This window comes from Crocodylus siamensis, chromosome 15 (genome assembly GCF_052110815.1).
Source record: "Crocodylus siamensis isolate JL-2025a chromosome 15, ASM5211081v1, whole genome shotgun sequence".
Classification (NCBI taxonomy): Eukaryota; Metazoa; Chordata; order Crocodylia; family Crocodylidae; genus Crocodylus; species Crocodylus siamensis.
This window is the reverse complement of record NC_143409.1, coordinates 21,822,357-21,839,478: the sequence shown is the minus strand read 5'-3', so window position 1 is coordinate 21,839,478 and position 17,122 is coordinate 21,822,357. Positions and strand designations below refer to the sequence as shown.

General features: G+C 44.7%; 1 long non-coding RNA gene across 1 annotated transcript in view; it reads left to right on the top strand.

Moving 5' to 3' along the window:
• Positions 1–17,122, top strand: part of LOC149852220 (uncharacterized) — a 133,695-nt gene that overhangs the window by 103,178 nt on the left and 13,395 nt on the right. Inside the window, exons 6-9 of the long non-coding RNA XR_016439438.1 lie at positions 10,017–10,105; positions 11,358–11,544; positions 16,007–16,184; positions 16,845–16,943. This is a non-coding gene — a long non-coding RNA (uncharacterized LOC149852220). The remainder of the gene's footprint in view (positions 1–10,016; positions 10,106–11,357; positions 11,545–16,006; positions 16,185–16,844; positions 16,944–17,122) is intronic.

Below are 17,122 nucleotides of genomic sequence, written 5' to 3'. Positions count from 1 at the left end.
ACCTGGTGGCCTTCTACAACCAAGTCACCAAATCCTTAGATGCAGGGGTAGCAGTGGACATAGTCTTTCTGGACTTTCGGAAGGCCTTTGACACTGTCTTTCACCCCGTTACCATTAAAAAACTGGGGGACTGTGGTGTCGACATCTGCACAGTCAAATGGGTCACCAACTGGCTGAAGGGCTGCCCCCCAAAGAGTGGTGGTAGATGGGTCATTTTTGACTTGGAGGGATGTGGGCAGTGGGGTTCCCCAGGGCTTGGTCCTTGGGCCCGCACTGTTCAACATCTTCATCAGTGACTTGGATGAGAGGGTAAAAAGCACCCTGTTTAAATTTGCTGATGACACTAAGATGTGGGGGGATGTGGACACGTTAGAAGGAAGGAATAGGCTACAATTGGACCTAGACAGGTTACAAGGGTGGGCAGATGAGAATAAGATGGGATTCAACACTGACAAGTGCCAGGTGCTGCACCTGGGGAGGAAGAACCCGCAGCATACGTGCAGGCTGGGGAATTCCCTCCTCGTCAGTGCAGAGGCAGAAAAGGATCTTGGAGTCATCATTGATGCCAAGATGAACATGGGCCGGCAGTGTGGGGATGCAGTCAGGAAGGCCAACCGCACCTTGTCATGCATCCACAGATGCATCTCAAGCAGGTCCAAGGAGGTGATACTCCCCCTCTGTGCAGCACTGGTCAGGCCGCAGCTGGAGTACTGTGTCCAGGTCTGGGCACTGCACTTCAAGAGGGATGTGGACAACATGGAGAGGGTCCAGAGGAGGGCCAATCACATGATCAGTGGGCAGCAGGGCAGGCCTTATGAGGAGAGGCTACGGGACCTGAACCTGTTCAGCCTCCACAAGAGAAGGCTGAGGGAGGATCTAGTGGCCTGTTACAAACTAGTCAGAGGGGACCAGCAGGCACTGGGGGAGTCCCTGTTCCCCCAAGCACTTCCAGGAGTGACTAGAAATAACAGTCACAACCTGGCAGAAGGTAAATTCAGATTAGACATCAGGAGGCGCTACTTCAAAGCCAGGCCGGCTAGGATCTGGAACCAACTTCCAAGAGAAGTGGTGCAGGCTCCTACCCTGGGGGTCTTTAAGACAAGGCTTGACAATCACCATGCTGGGGTCATTTGAACCCAGTACTCTTTCCTGCCATGGCAGGGGGTTGGACTTGATTTTCTGCTCAGATCCCTTCCGACCCTGCTAACTATGAAACTATGAATTCACATTGAATCTGAATCCAAATCAAACAGGACCTGCTTCGCACACCCCTATTATTTATATATTCCATATTGTCCCCATTGTTTGATTAGATCAGGTCAACCACAAAATCTCTTGTTTATGAACTTTATGTTGCAAGGGCAACATTGGACCCCGGCTGAACAAGATGGGGCAACTGACAACAGATGCCCAGGAAAAAGCCAACCTATGAAATGGGTACTTTGCATCAGTCTTTCATCAGTCCCATGGGACACCCATGCCTGCTATGGGACAGGGAAGTCCAGGTGAGGGAGATCCCCTGCCCTCCATTAATGCTGACCTCATGAAGGAACACCTTGAGAAGCTGGGTACCTTCAAGTCAGCCGGCCCTGACAAGATACACCCCAGGGTACTCAAGGAGCTGGCAAGCATCATAGCCCAGCCCCTGGCACACATCTTTGAAAACTCCTGGCACTCTAGTGTAGTGCCTGAAATCTGGAAGAAGGCCAATGTGGTGCTGATCTTTAAGAAAGGGAGGAAAGTGGATCCGGCTAAGTATAGGTCCATCAGCCTGACTTCTATCCCGGGGAAGATCTTAGGAAAGTTTATTAAAGAGAACATCCTTAATGGACTGGCCAACGCCAACATCCTAAGGGATAGCTAGCATGGGTTTGTTGCAGGTAGGTCTTGCTTGACAATCTCATTTCCTTGTATGACCAGGTGACCTATCACCTGGACAAGGGAGAAGAGATAGAAGTCATATATCTTGACTTCAAAAAAGCCTTCAATCTGGTATCCCATGATCACCTCTTGGCAGAACTAGCTAATTGTGTCCTTGGGTCCACCATGATCCATTGGCTGGAAAATTGGCTCCGTGGTCAGACCCAGAGGGTAGTAATCGATGGCAGTCACTCATCATGGTGTCCTGTGACTAGTGGGGTCCCCCAAGGCTCTGTCCTTGGACCCATATCGTTCAACATCTTCATTAATGATGTGGACATTGGAGTCAGGAGTGGACTGGCCAAGTTCGCCGATGACACCAAACTTTGGGGCAAAGCATCCATGCCAGAAAATAGGCGGGTGATCCAGGCTGGCGTGGACAGGCTCAGCAAATGGGCAGACAAGAACTGATGGTGTTTAACACCGAAAAATGCAAGGTTCTCCACCTTGGGAAGAAAAACCTGTAGCATCCTTATAGGCTCGGCAGTGCTACACTGGCTAGCACTATGGAAGAAAGAGGCTTGGGGGTCATCATTGACCGCAAGATGAACATGAGCCTGCAATGCGATGCTGCTGCTAGTAAAGTGACCAAAACACTGGCTTGTATCCATAGATGCTTCTCAAGCAAATACCAGGATGTCATTCTCCCCTTGTACTTTGCCTTGGTGAGGCCACAGCTGAGTACTGCTTCCAGTTTTGGGCTCCACAATTCAAAAAGGATGTGGAGAAGCTTGAGAGAGTCCAGAGAAGAGCCACGCACATGATCAGAGGTCAGGAAAACAGACCTTATGATGACAGGCTGAGAGCAATGGGGCCGTTTAGCCTGGAAAAGCACAGGCTCGAGGCGATCTGATGGCCACCTATAAGTTTATCAAGGGTGACCACCAATATCTGGGGAATGTTTGTTCACCAGGGTGCCCAAGGGATGACGGGGTCAAACAGTCATAAACTACTGCAAGACCTTTTCAGGCAGGACATAAGGAAGAATTTCTTTACTGTCCAAGCCCCCAAGGTCTGGAACAGCCTGCCATCGGAGGTGGTTCAAACACCTACATTGAACACCTTCAAGAGCAAATTGGATGCTTATCTTGCTGGGATCCTATGCCCCGGCTGACTTCCTGCCCTTTGGGCGGGGGGCTGGACTCGATGATCTTCCAAGGTTCCTGCTAGCCCTAATGTCTATGAAATCTATGAAACTCCTGTTTTGGTTTTCATTACAGAATCAGCAGATACGGACACCTGCATGGGCGAACCAGGCAGCTTCCCAGGGCCCGAACAGAAAGGGGGCCCAAAATAGAAGAAAAAAAATTACAATTGAAAAAAAAAGTTTTAATATTGCACATATACAGGACTAGCAATTTTATCAATTGCGAATGAACTGTTTAAAGACATTGATACCACAGATGTGATAAAGACTTTTGTAACAAAAAATTCATTATCTCTGGTGAAAGGGGGCTAATACTAAAGTTTGCCCAGGGCTGTCAGGAGTCTAGGTATGGCATGGAGAACCAGCACATGACAGGAAAGCTGATGGCTGTCTCCAGAGTGTGTCAATAATATCCCCACCCCCTTTCCAGAGTGTGTCATTGGTGAGTCACTGTTTGTTAGGTTTATTTTACTAGTTTTATTTTTGACCTATCTCCTTTTGGTGACACCTCCTTCTGCAGTGAATTATTTAACTGGTTTTGAATTTGTATAAGCAGACTGGATTGAGTGACATGGATTCTGTGGGGAGGAATATGAAGCTCTATTGAAAGATGCCTTAGCCCACTGTATCCCTTTACTGTCTCTCATCCAGTTGCTGTCAGCATGGCTCCTATTTGTGCCATTATCCTATCAGATGTGCTCTCTGAATTGCTTTCTGTTAACTAACTTTTTACCCATTTTATTTTTACTTCTGTTCAGATTTTCTCAGTGTTGTTCAAACTTCAGACAGGTGTCCTTTTGATTTTAAAAAAACCAAGTTACTTTCTGCTGTTCCAAAAAGGAATTTTCAGACCAGATGTGGATTCCTTTTCATGTTATGCTTCGAATGATTGCTCCAAAGCAGAGTTATTTTTGTGGCAAACAGTTCTGTGCAAAATAAATACTCACCATGCAACTAAAAATTACACAGGCTGTTTGCTTTGATTCACCAGTGAGAATGTAATTACAGATAAGCCATGATCAAACGCTTCCTTTTCTACCTGTATCTACCCATCTCATCTGAGACTTCCTTAGCTGTCAGGTGGTCATTTTCATTCCTGAATTCAAACTTACAAAAATGCTGAGAACTTAATGGGAAGTACATGGGTCGTCAACTCTAACTGGTTTAATTAGAGGTTAAATATACTTGCCATTTTCCCTGAACAGGTCTTTTTATACTTATGTGTAAGGGATTACTGATCAAACTGATAAAGGAACCCTGAGTCCACACAAGTCCAGTATCAGAGAACCGCTGTATATGAATTCCTATAGGAAATAGCCACTCTTCCAAATCAGAGCTTACAAAATTTGCTAATGACTATTAACAGCAACCCATTGATCATACCTTAAATTGGGAAGTATGGTCAATTTTGCTATCCCCAACCCATGCTTTGTTCTTTGTAGGTTGCTTTAAGCAGGAGAGAGGAATGAAGATGAATTACTAGGGCTGTGCAAAGCTTCGACTTAATATTCGATTCAACAAATATTCGACATATTTGTCCTTGAAAAGTGAAAGTCTGGTCGAATAGCTGTCGAATTGAATACTGGAAGTCGAATATTAACAGCATGAGTCGAATATTAACAGCGCGGGTTGGATATTTGACAAGGGTTGAATATTCAACTTGCCTATATTGGATTCCCTGTGGGGGGAAAAAAAATGGAAAGTAAGGGAAGGGGGAGAGGGGGAAGGAGTGCTTTCATGACTGACATGTGTGGCTGGCCAGTGACCTGTCAGCATTCTCTGAGGTCCCTTCCAATCCCAGTGCTCTGGGGGAGGGCCAGAGAAAACGCATAAAAGGAAGCAGTTTTTCAGCTCCCTGCTTTCTGCTTTGGGGTCCGTTTCTGAGCTGCTGGTGTTCTCCAGCACCTCTGCATCAGACAACGATGGCTGGAAGCCCTGATCTTCAGCAGATTCCCTGCTTGCAATGCTGGCAACAGGGATTTCTGAGAACTTTGTGCTTTTATTTTATAACTACTTTTCATATTACTTTATGCTTATATTGGATGGGGTTAGTAGTAGCCTAGGATCTATTCTATATATAGGAATTTAGTTTTTATATATATATATTTTTATACATCATTCATTCTTTCCACCACACCAACGCTTCTCAATATATTATCTACACACACAAACACATTTACGTAACATGCAGAAATCTAATCCGTGGTGCACAGCACACTTAGAGGTTCCAGTTTACATACGAAGAAACACATTATGAAGCGGGGTGGAAATGCAGGTGGCCACACTGGCCAGCCTGCACAAAGGGGAGCAAGGGGGGTTGCAAGCGGGAGAGCTGCAGTTTCTCCCCCCACCAAACTCAGATGCAGCCTCTTTCCTCCTGCTACAAGGGATGAGGCTGCTACAAGCAGTAAAGAGAGGGGAGCAGCAGTGCCACCAGAGCCACTGCCTGTGCCTGAGACTCTCTCATGTCCAGACACAGCAGCCACAGCCTCTCCCACCATAACTGCAACCAGCACAGCAGCACACTCCACCTGTGTCACTGCCGATGCTGAGCCTTCCAGCGCCAGAAAAAGAGCTGGCGCTGGATCTGGATCTCAGTGCCCTGGCAAGGGAAGCTCTGGAGAAGGAGGGGAGATCAGTCGAGTTTGTGCTCGACACCCCTCAGGTTTTTTCCTTTCAAGCCATGAGGTCTTTCCCAAAAGGCACTTCAGAAGGTGCCTCTGTACAGGTGAAGGCAAGTGGCTCAGCTGAGTCCACTTGTTCTCTTGCTGTGCCTCTGACTGCTGAAGAGGGGGAGAGTTCAGCAGCATCCACAGATGCACCTGCACGCCAGAGGGAAAGGCCTAGTAGTAGCATGGTCTAGGATCATTATGAGCTGGCAGATGATCCCGCGTTTGCTATCTGCATGCACTGCTGAGCCAAAATCAGGTGAGGCAAGGGAACAAAGCACATGACCACCTTGGGGATGCTGAATCATCTCCGCAGGTACCACCCCTTTGCCACAGGAATGGCCCCCACTCGCTCCACAGCCCCCACCCCGCCCAGCAGAGGCAGGGCACCCTGGAACATTGGGAGCAAAGGAGACCAGTTGCAAATGTGAGCAAGGTCACCCAGACCACTGGGGAGATGCTTGCTCTGGATGGCTAGCCCTTCACCTTTGTTGAGCGACCAGGGTTCAGGCAGCTCCTGGCACTGCTGGCTCCATCCTACCAGGTGCCCACATGCACCACCTTCAGCAGGATGGTGGTGCCCTCCCTATACGAAGCATGCAGGGAGCACTTGAGGGAGGAGCTGCACAAGGCAGGTCCACAGGTGACCATACACTTCACCTCGGACATCTGGAGCAGCCGGGGTGGAGATCATGCGTACCTCTCCCTCACAGGGCCCTGGTGTGGCCAGTCAGGCTGTCAGTGGGCTCTCCTTCATGCCAAGGTGATGGATGAGTCCCACACAGCAGCAGAGATAAGGGGGCCCATGAACCACATGGTGCAGGGGTGCCTGGGTGTTGGGCAGGCTGAGCTCATCCATGGCTTCATGGTCACCAACAATGGGGCCAATATGGTCAAGGCAGTCCGTGATGCCAACTTTGCTGGTATTCGCTGTGTGGCACACAGTTTACATCTGATTGTGAGGGATGCCTTGGAGGGGGACAGGGCGGCCAGTGATGGCGCCAGCAACACCAGCAGGCTCATTTCCAGATGCAGGAAGGTGGCAAGCTACTTCCACCAGAGCATCCAGGGGGACAAGATGCTGTGAGACAAACAAGCAGAGCTAAATGTCCCACAGCCCAGAATCATCCAGGGTGTGAGGACTCGGTGGAACTCCTCATACCTGATGCTCGAGAGGCCGGTGGAGCAACAGAAGGCCATCCATGAGCTGGCCTTGCTTGGGGAGATTGGGATCAGTGGCTCCCTGACCAAAGCTGAGTGGGATGCCATCTCCCATATCTTGCTGGTCCTCAAGCCCTTCCTCGAGGCCACTGAGACCCTCAGTGCTGCTGATGCCTTCCTCAGCCAGGTGGTCCCCATAGTGAAGGAGCTCCACAGGCAAATGGAGAGCTTCCTGGGGGCCAGTGTTCCTGGCTGGGGCAGGCCGCTTTCACCAGATGTGCAGGCTGAAGGAGGCATTAGGAAAAGGCTTGAACCCTTGGGGTCCAACATAGTGCATATGCTGGCCACCATCTGTGACCCAAGGGCGAAGGGCACCATATGTGCCAGCAAGACACAGGGTCACTGGAGGGAGGTACTTATTAAGAAAATGACGGAGGTGGAACAGCGGAGGTGGGGGGAAGTGGGACAGGGGTATCCACTGCCTGAACCCAGCCTGCCATCCATGAGCCAGTCTCCCCCTCCGCCACAGGCGCTGCCAATATGGGCTAAGGCCATGGCAAACATTAGGGGACCCACCAGACCCCAGGATCAGGCAGACAGTCCTCACACCGTGGTGTCTGCCTATCTTGCTGAGCCTGTGGAGCCCCTGGACTGCGACTCTTTGGTCTACTGGGCAACCCATAGCCCGATATGGCCGGATCTGGCTGCAGTTGCCCAGGAATACCTGTCCTGTCCAAGCAAGAGGGTGTTCATCATGGCTGCGGATGTTGTGACACCCACTGCACCTGCTTGGATCCTGGTTTGGTGGAGCAGCTGGTGTTCCTCAAGGTGAACCTCCCGCTGCCGCAGCTTCCACGCTCCAGGTGCAGACGGAGCGAATGCCGCCCTCCTCACTCCATCTGTATCACAAGTTTTGTCTGTCAGCAGCCTAAGGTGCAGTTTCCCCCAAACCCATGCACCTATTGCCATGAAAGTTGGCAGGCTTTGTGGGCTCCTCAGGGGCTACCATTTCTGCAAGTATGAGCTCCCTGTGGCTTTGCACGTAGAAGTTACAGGCAGTGTGCTCTCAAGAATTTGGGGTGCAGTTTCTCTGCATCCCCTGAACCTATCTTGTTGAAACTTGGCACGCTTTGTGGGCTCCTCAGGAGCTACCATTCCTGCAAGTGTCATCAAGATCAGACAAGAAATGCTAAAGTTATAGCTGCATTATAGCCCATGGGGAAGTCGAAGCAGCTCAAATATTTGACTGAGCTTTGACCTTGAGTTGAAGCGGACGGCAAATCGAAGCGGGACCCAGTTTAATATTCGATATAGCTGTTGAATTGAATATTAGCTGCTCTGCACAGCCCTATGAATTACCTTTCATCCAAAAGATGTTCATTCTGTAGCAGATTTGAAGTCTAGGACATCACTAGTATGGAGAAATGTACCTTGTTGCTAGACCACATGCTATTCTCATTCTGTAAAATAAATATTTTTATTTCTGGCGTAACTACCTTATTTTAATGTAACTGATATCGAAAAATGACTGTAAAAATCTGGAGCTTGCTCCTGAATTCACCTTTTCCTAGGGAGACTGAAAAGAGACTTGATTAAAAAAAAAATCAGAACAGTTCAGAAATTTCTAGAGACATTGTAAAAAAAAAAGTCTATGTAATGTGTTTTACACACACACACACACACACACACACACACACACGTTTGTTGTACAGCATGGTTTTCTGCAATGTGGTCCTGCATAGTTAATTTTTCATTAAGCAATAACATGTACAAACATGTCTCAGAGCAATGTGTCAGACATCGCCTATAGTTAATTTCTGAATGCCAATCAGCAACATGTCATATATGCAGATATCTCTTGGAGCACATTTTGGTGCCAAGTGGTTCAGTTTGATATTTTTTGAATCTGTCTGATATTTAGATTTATATCACATAGTTCTACAGCATTCATTCCTTTTTTGTAAAACAAAACATCTCCTTAGTTACATTTCAAAAACCAGTTTGGCTAATATTGTCAAATTATGCTAGTTTCCAAAAAATAAGCAAATACACCTGCCTTTTAAATTGCATATACAATGTACTGTACTGCTAAAGATGAGTCTTTTAGTACAGTCACTAAGGCTTCTGGCGCACATTACAGTAACTCATTAATCACACCATAAATAGTAAGAATGTTACACACTCTGCTGATTTATGGTGCCGTAAAGTGGCAAACTTGCCACAAAGTTTTACCACCAAAAAAGTGGAACATTTTTGTGGCTTGTTTCTATGGCACCAGGAATTGAACAGGTAGCAACCCTGTGACAGTGCTGACAATAGCTTATTGTCAGTATTTGCATGAGGTTTGGGGTAGGCATCAGGACCAGAGCAGTCCTGTTCCTGATGCTGAAAAACAGCATCTGGGACAGCAAGTTGCAAGGTTCACTGGAGGGGGGCACCGAAGGGTCCATTGGAAAACTGGCAACTACCAAGCTTGGCAGCCTTTCCTGCCTTGCTCTCCTGTTGCTGGGCAAGGCACTTAAAAATTCCAGGCTGTGGGGAGCCGGGCCAAAGCCACATGTTTTAGATGCCATGGGACATGTGGATCCTGGGATTGAGGGAGTATCGCTGATACCAGGGTCCTGGTGCCCTGGGACGTCTAAAAGCTACACGTGCTACTAGGCTGCCCTGGGCTGGGCCAACAATTAACTGATTGTTGGACCTGGCTTGGACAGTTTGGGGTTTTAAACATACTTGGGATTGTATGGGCCGGTCTGACAATCAGCCAATTGTTGGGCTGATCCCAAGAGCCCAGCATCTTGACTTGGGACTGGACCTGGCCCCAACAGTCCTAAGTCTTGGACTAGACCGGGGACTGTCAGGGTCAAGTCCAACAATCCCTGGGGTCTGGAATCTGCACAGGCAGCCCTGAGTTCATGACAGAGCCACCCTCTGTGCAGTCTGAAGGCATAGGCTTTGGGCAGCTCAGCAGTGGTGCAGGTAGAACCAGAGGAATGTTATGCTCCATCCCAAACACTGTATTCCTGCAGTGCGTGTCTGGCATGGCAGGAGGTGCTATGTTTGGGATGTGGCCGAGAACTCCTCCAATCTAATCATACCATCATTTTATTGTTTGTTAGGGACCTAAAGAACAGTTGAGAGAGAGAGCTAGGAATTATCTGCAAATGCTTTCTGCTAAAAGGATTCACTATAAGAGCTGCTTTGTTTGGTAAGTTATTTATCACAGAATGAAACATGTCTGGATTTAAACCTGGTGTTCCTGTACTGTGAATGATTCTGTATACACTTGTGCCAAACTGTATGTGTGCACATCAGTTACATTTAAATGTTTTAGGGGAAATTTTTCACTCGAATAAAGAACATCCCACCCATTTATCCTCAGGATATGAACAACACAAACAGAACCTGTAAATTTCCCCATTTGCTCCAGCATCAACCTGTAATATCACTGGAGATTCAAAGATGTAGGAATCTATGAGATAAAAAGGCATGGTTTAGTTTTAGTCTTTGATTTTATCAAAGAGACTACTTACATGCTGAAAATTAAGCACATAAAGAAGTCATTGTGAGATTGGGACTGTTGGTCTTTATCATGAATATTAAGGCCGAGAGTCTGGAAACCCAGAGAGATTATGAAACATATGGGTGTGATTTGCATATGTATGAATATGCATGACTATATTTGCATAAATATCACCAAACTGCATTTTTGCAAAATACAAGTTCTGCATTGACTGTCCCCCGCAGTTGATGCATCCCCACAGTCTACTAGATCATTTTGTCCAGAGAAGCATTCCTCTGGAGCAGTCTCTTGCAGGAGTTTTGCCTAAAGAATCATTATGTCCCCAGAGACTTTTTTCCCCCCTAAGTAGCAAAACTTATTTATGGCATATTAGTTTGCATGAAGACTGAAGCCATGTTCTGTTCTATTTTTGCATGATACATTTATTTGCATGACATATCAGGACAGAGGCTGCTCATAGATGCAGCACTCCTTAATTTACCCTATGCTAAAGACAGAAAAAGAGTGGAGTCGGTATTTTTAGATAAAATGTTTATATGAAGCTGATGGGGAAAGAATGAATTTTAATAATGTCTCTTAGTCTATTCTGGCTATAGCTCTGATGTACTATTGGTAGCTTAAAGCGGTTAGAGAAGTATCATGGGGAATCCTCCTTGTCTAATTGTTCCTCTGCCCCAGAGCTGGTGGAGAAACTATACTCCTAGTTTGGGACAGGTGAGGGGGGTTTGAATGGTGTGTTTTGGGATGTCCTGTGCTTCAGCTATTCTGGACCATGACAGCCTTAGGCAGCCACATAAAATCACTATAACTTTGGAGAGCTTGGGGTTTCTCTAAATTGTACAATGGGTTGAGCATGACTGATGCTGTATTTTGCATAAACGTATTTTCTTATTGTGTTTCTGAGGGAAGACCTCAGTGTTCTCATTTTGTTCTCCAGCATTAAATGACCTGAAGATAATTCTGTCAAAATCAAGCTAATAGCAAAAATATGTACCAAATACACCAGCTAGCAAGATACCATTTAGCACAACTGCTTATTTTGGCCCTCCATATTGCTAGCCCAGAATGCCCCATTCCTGGATAACATGCATTGAATCTGGGGTATTGCAAACCTATTCAGTCAGGTAAGTGGCTTTTACTTTTGTTGGATAAAAATAATGGGTATGTAAAATTTATGCTAACACTTTTCTTCAGTACCATGCTATGTTAAAAAATAATGCTGTTATTTGTCTTCTATAAGGTATCTTTGTCATCCCAAGCAAACTTAGAAATAGCTAAGATATTACAGAATTATGCATTCAGGAACAACCAGTAGAATGGAACCATGTAGCACAATTTTGGCAGCTGGGAATGAGGAGTTGTAATTAAAAAATATAACTTTTAAAATGAATAAATAACTCAGTAACTGGCCTTTCCTAGTGGGGCATTTGGAACATCATTTATTTATTAGCCAAATAATAATTTATTAATAAAATTTTATTTTTTATTTATGAAGTATCCATTCATGTACTAAGCAACTCATTAAATAAGACAGGTGCCTACCATAAAGTGCTTACAACCTAAATACAAAAAAGAGGTGGGTAAAATATGGCCCCATTTTAATCAATGGTAAGACTTCTATTGACTTAACTGAGACTATGATTTCAGCATTGGAAGGCTATGAGAAAAAAAAATTGATAAAAAATTATGGAAGAGCTTTTTTAGCTTTTTATCTCTCTCTTCTTTCTGCCTTTCTCCATTTCCTAATATCTAATCTTTCTTGCAATTTGTGCAGGTAAAAATAATTGCCTGACATCTTTAAGAATGACTACTAAGGTGCATGTAGATACTATGTTATTTGGCAGGGGCAGCTAAACTCTTCTGAACCTTCTCACTGAAAACCAAAATAAAAATGATGACAAGATGCAAGGTGTGAAAATATGTGGACTGTGAATGATCTGTACATACAGTGAATGATCTGTGCACTTCTTCAGGAACCTCATTTAAAGGGCCCAGGAGCCATATTTGATTTGTGTGTAGCAGCTTGACCAACACTTTTATAGAGGCTAATGAGATAATGGGATATCTTCCCTGTGTTGGGGGGGGGGCATGGGGAAGGGGCATGGACCTGTAGTGCAGGGGGAGCATGGTGAAGGGATGCACTGTGCAAAGGGAGTACAGGAAAGGGGATCTCCACTTGTACCTTCTTCTGAGCCCTTTCCCTATACTCCACGGAGTGGGGTGGGGTGGGGGGTGCATGAACAGATGCTCTTGGTGTAACAAGACCTTTCCAACTGGAACCATCTTCTTTGGAACAATCTTTTCCAAAAGGATTATTTTTATCTCAAAATGCCAATTCATCAAAACTGAAACTGGTAGTGGGAATGTGTTGGCTTCATTAAAAGTGTAACTGAAGGATGACTGAGGTAGAATTTCTGCTCAAAATGAGAGGGAGAGAGACCCCAGCACAAGGTAGTGGCCTGATGGTTAAGACACTCACTAGGAATCTGGTTCAAATTATCCCATCTCACGCTTATTTGGTTTAGACACCTGAACAAATGGTCTCTGCATCCAGGTGCTTCAACTTCTAGGCTATGGAGGTGGTTTCTTTATTTGTTTATACAGTAAGGCCAGCTCCGAGATAGATTGCGAAAGACATGACGCTACAGCAGAAGGTTAAGACCTCATTGTCCTCCCACTTCTTGCCTTCGATGGTGAATTCTGTTTTGTGACACGGAGACTATATAAATCAGACAGGTCTTTTGCTTCCTTCAAGCTCCTGCATCATAATTTAAAATTAAAGATGGTTTGGGAGGCAGAGGCTTCTGGAAAGGTGTCTTCATTTATCCTTTAAAATATTTGTGTTCATTCTGTAGTAACTGTTTTCTTGTCCTCCTTTTCAATTACAATGATAGAAAACTAGGGTTCCAAGAGACCTCAGAAAGTCATCTAGTCCAACCCCCTGCTCTAAGCAGGACCATCCCCAACTAGATCATTCCATTCAGGGCTTTGTCAAGCCGGGCCTTAAAAACCTCCAAGGATAGAGATTCCACCACCTCGCTGGGTAACTTGTTTCAGTGGTTTATTATCCTCCTTGTAAAAACGTTTTCCCTAATATCGAACCTAAACCTCCCTCCCTGCAACTTGAGAGCATTGCTACTTGCTCTGTCATCTGTCACCACTGAGAACAGTCCAGCTCCATCCTCTCTGGAACCACCCTTCAGATAGTTAAAGGTGGCTCTCAAATCCCCTCTCGGTCTTCTCTTTTGCAGACTAAATAAGCTCAGTTCCCTCAATCTCTCCTCAGAAGTCATGTGTCCCAGCTCTTAAACATTTTTATTGCCCTCTGCTGGACTCTTTCCAATTTGTCCACATCCTTTCTGTAGTGGGGGACCCAAAACTGGACACAGTACTCCAGATGTACTCACCAGTACAGAATAGAGAGGAATAACAAGTTCCCTTGATTTGCTGGCAATACTCCTATTAATGCAGCCCCATATGCTGTTAGCCTTCTTGCCAACAAGGGCACACTGCCTACTCATATCCATCATATTTCCACTGTGACCCCCAGGTCCTTTTCTGCAGAGCTGCCATTTAGCCAGTTGGTTCCAAGCCTGTAGCAGTGCAGGGGATTCTTCTGTCTAAAAGTAGGACTTTGCACTTGTCCTTGTTGAACCTCATGAGATTTCTTTTGGTCCAATCCTTCAATGTGTATAGGTCACTCTGGAGGGTAGGGCTAGGATTCAGTTTATCTACTACACCCCCCACTTGGTGTCATCCATGAACTTGCTTAGGGTGCAATCTATCCCATCTTTCAGATTATTAATGAAGATATTAAACAATCTCCCCCTGGGGTACTCCACTTGATACCAGCTGCCATCTAGACCTTGAACCATTGATCACTACTCATTGAGCCTGACAATCCACCCAGCTTTCTATCCACCTTACATTTAATTCATCCAACACATACTTCCTCAGTTTGCTTGCAAGAATGCTGTGGGAGGCCGTATCTAAAGCCTTGCTAAAGTCAAGGTATCTCATGCCCACTGCTTTCCTCACATCCACAGAGCTAGTTGTCTCATCATGGAAGGCAATCAGGTTGGTCAGGTATGATTTTGTCCTTGGTGAATCCATGCTGACAGTTCCTGATAACTTCCTTCTCTTTGAAGTACTTAGAAATGGATTCTTTGAGGACCTGTTCCATGTTTTTTCCAGGGACTGAGGTGAGGCTGACTGGTCTGTAGTACCCTGGATCCTTCTCCTTTCCTTTTTTAAAGATGGGCACTATATTTGCCCATTTCCAGTTGTCTGGGACCTTCCCCAAAGACCATGAGTTTTCAAAGATAATGGCCAGCAGCTCTGCAATCACTTCAGTCAACTCCCTGAGCACCCTCAGATGCATTGCATCTGGTCCCATGGACTTGTACACATTCAGCTTTTCTAAATAGTTCCTAACCAGTTCTTTCATCCCTGAGGGCTGCTTACCTTCTCCCCAAACTGTGCTACCTGGTGTAGTTGTCTGGGAGCTGACCTTGCCTGTGAAGACGGAGGCAAAAAATTGAGTACTTCAGCCTTTTCCTCATTATGTGTCATTTGGTTCCCTCCCTCATTCAGTAAAAGACCTACACTTTCCCTCACCTTCCTCTTGTCATGGTGGTCAATTGTTTCATTCTTTTTTTAACTTGACTGTTAGTTCTCCAGAATTACATAATAAAATGAACTTCAGCCAACAGACAGCTTCTGGTTTTTTTTCTTTTTCTAAGTTAAATCATTCTAGAATAAAAAGAAATACAATTAAATGCAATCTTGCTCTAATTTCTAAATGGCTTTGCAAAAAGGGATTTATTTTCATGACCAAAGTGGTTGCCTGAAGCCCAAGCTAATCATTATCTGAAATGAAAGAGTAGTTAGTCCCTTTCTTGTTGAGATGGGAATTCATTAACACTATTAATAGACCTTGCTACCTACTTAACTTATTTAGTTGAAATGATAAACTTTTAAATGCTTTCCTTAACACATGACTGCAGACACAGTCCAATTTTCATTGCATTCAAATGAAAAAAAAAATCTGTTTCACCAGATGATATCGTCCTAAAGTTATTATAGCAGCTATTGTACATTGTAGCTATTTAAATATCTGTGGCATTATGAAATGTGTTAGAACTAAAATGGTAGAAGGAACAACATAGAGACCTAAACACATCATCAATAGCTACAACAAGGAGGAATCTGCAGCTTCAGGACCTCTTAATATTTTTCATTTGACTTTTTTTCTGGTATTTATCTAGGCTTTTACCTTCCTCCCATTCATTATAACATAACATTTGATAGAAAACTAACTTTATAGAGCACCTGGAATATTAACATGTGAGATAAAAATTAACCAAAGTCAAAGCAGTTTGAAATAAAAAACAATGCAATGAGCCAAATTCTCAGAGATAAAAATCTCCACTGATCCATTGAAGTCAGAGCTGTTTCCACCTCCTGCGGATATGATGCTTGAGAACTCTTTGTAACTTAACATCAAAACTGGCATGCAAAATTAGTGCTGCATTAGCAGTGATTGTGTCCTTGATGATATTACTTGCTGTCGTTTCCCAATTACAGTCTTCTTCCTGCAAACACTTGTGGATGGCAAAATTTACACATGAGTGATGCTACCTTAGAAAAATGACAGTTCGGTTTCGTAGGTCAAGAGGAAAAGTTGCCACCTTTGGAGAGAGGGGGAAAGAAAGATCCCAGAAGATAATTCTCAACTGGCAAGATGATCCCACGTCATTCAACTGTATGTTTTCCATTTATATGTTATTTTATTTGTATTCAGAGAAGTTGGAAGGGACATCATAGGTGAGCCTGGCCAATCTGCTGCACAGATGCAAGCTTTACTATTCTGCTTCATTCTCAGACAGATGCATATCCAGACTCTTGAAAGCTTCCAGTGAAGAAGATTCTGCAACTTCCCTAGGCAGCTACTTCATTGTCTGATTGTTCTTGCAGTTTGGAAGTTTCTCCTGAGATGTGATCTAAATCTTCAATGCTGTAGTTTAAACCCATTGCCATGTGTCCTACGCTGTGTGGCAAGGGAGAAAAATACTAGTAATAGTAATATTAATTACTAGTGTAGTGAAACTGTTGCTTTAGGCATGACAGCTCTGAGTGATGTGCTTGACAAAAGTCTGCATATTCTGAAAGAATCTTCATCCTTCATTACACATCTCATTTTCATTCTGCAGAGTCAGATCTGGTGGATTTATCTCTTTTGATAGCACATAGGGTCTTATAGCTTATTGCAATTGCTAGGAGGTCATAAGGGAGATCATAAAGGTGATGGAATCTACCCCAGTTTTACCAGATAACTCTTGTATTTAAACAACTGTCCTATTGAGAGTATATAATTTACTCACAGTGTTTGCTCAGGCTGTTTTTTCTTTGTTGTCCATTTTAGCTTTAGAATGACAGCCTGTCTGAGATGTAAATTAGATGCAAAGGAAGTACAGCATAATTTCTAAATCCCTGACTGGCAAGAAGAGAAATAATGCAATAGGTAAGAAGTTTTGAGGGCCATGACACTGAGAGTCTTCAGGGGCCTCTGTCAGTACTTTGCAGTGTTATCTGACAAGACTGCAAATCTCATCATTTTAGCCTTTGATCTGGAGTCTGGACAGAGCCAGCTGATAACAGAGAATAAGAACAATAGAATTCTGTTTGCTTGATGCATCAGAA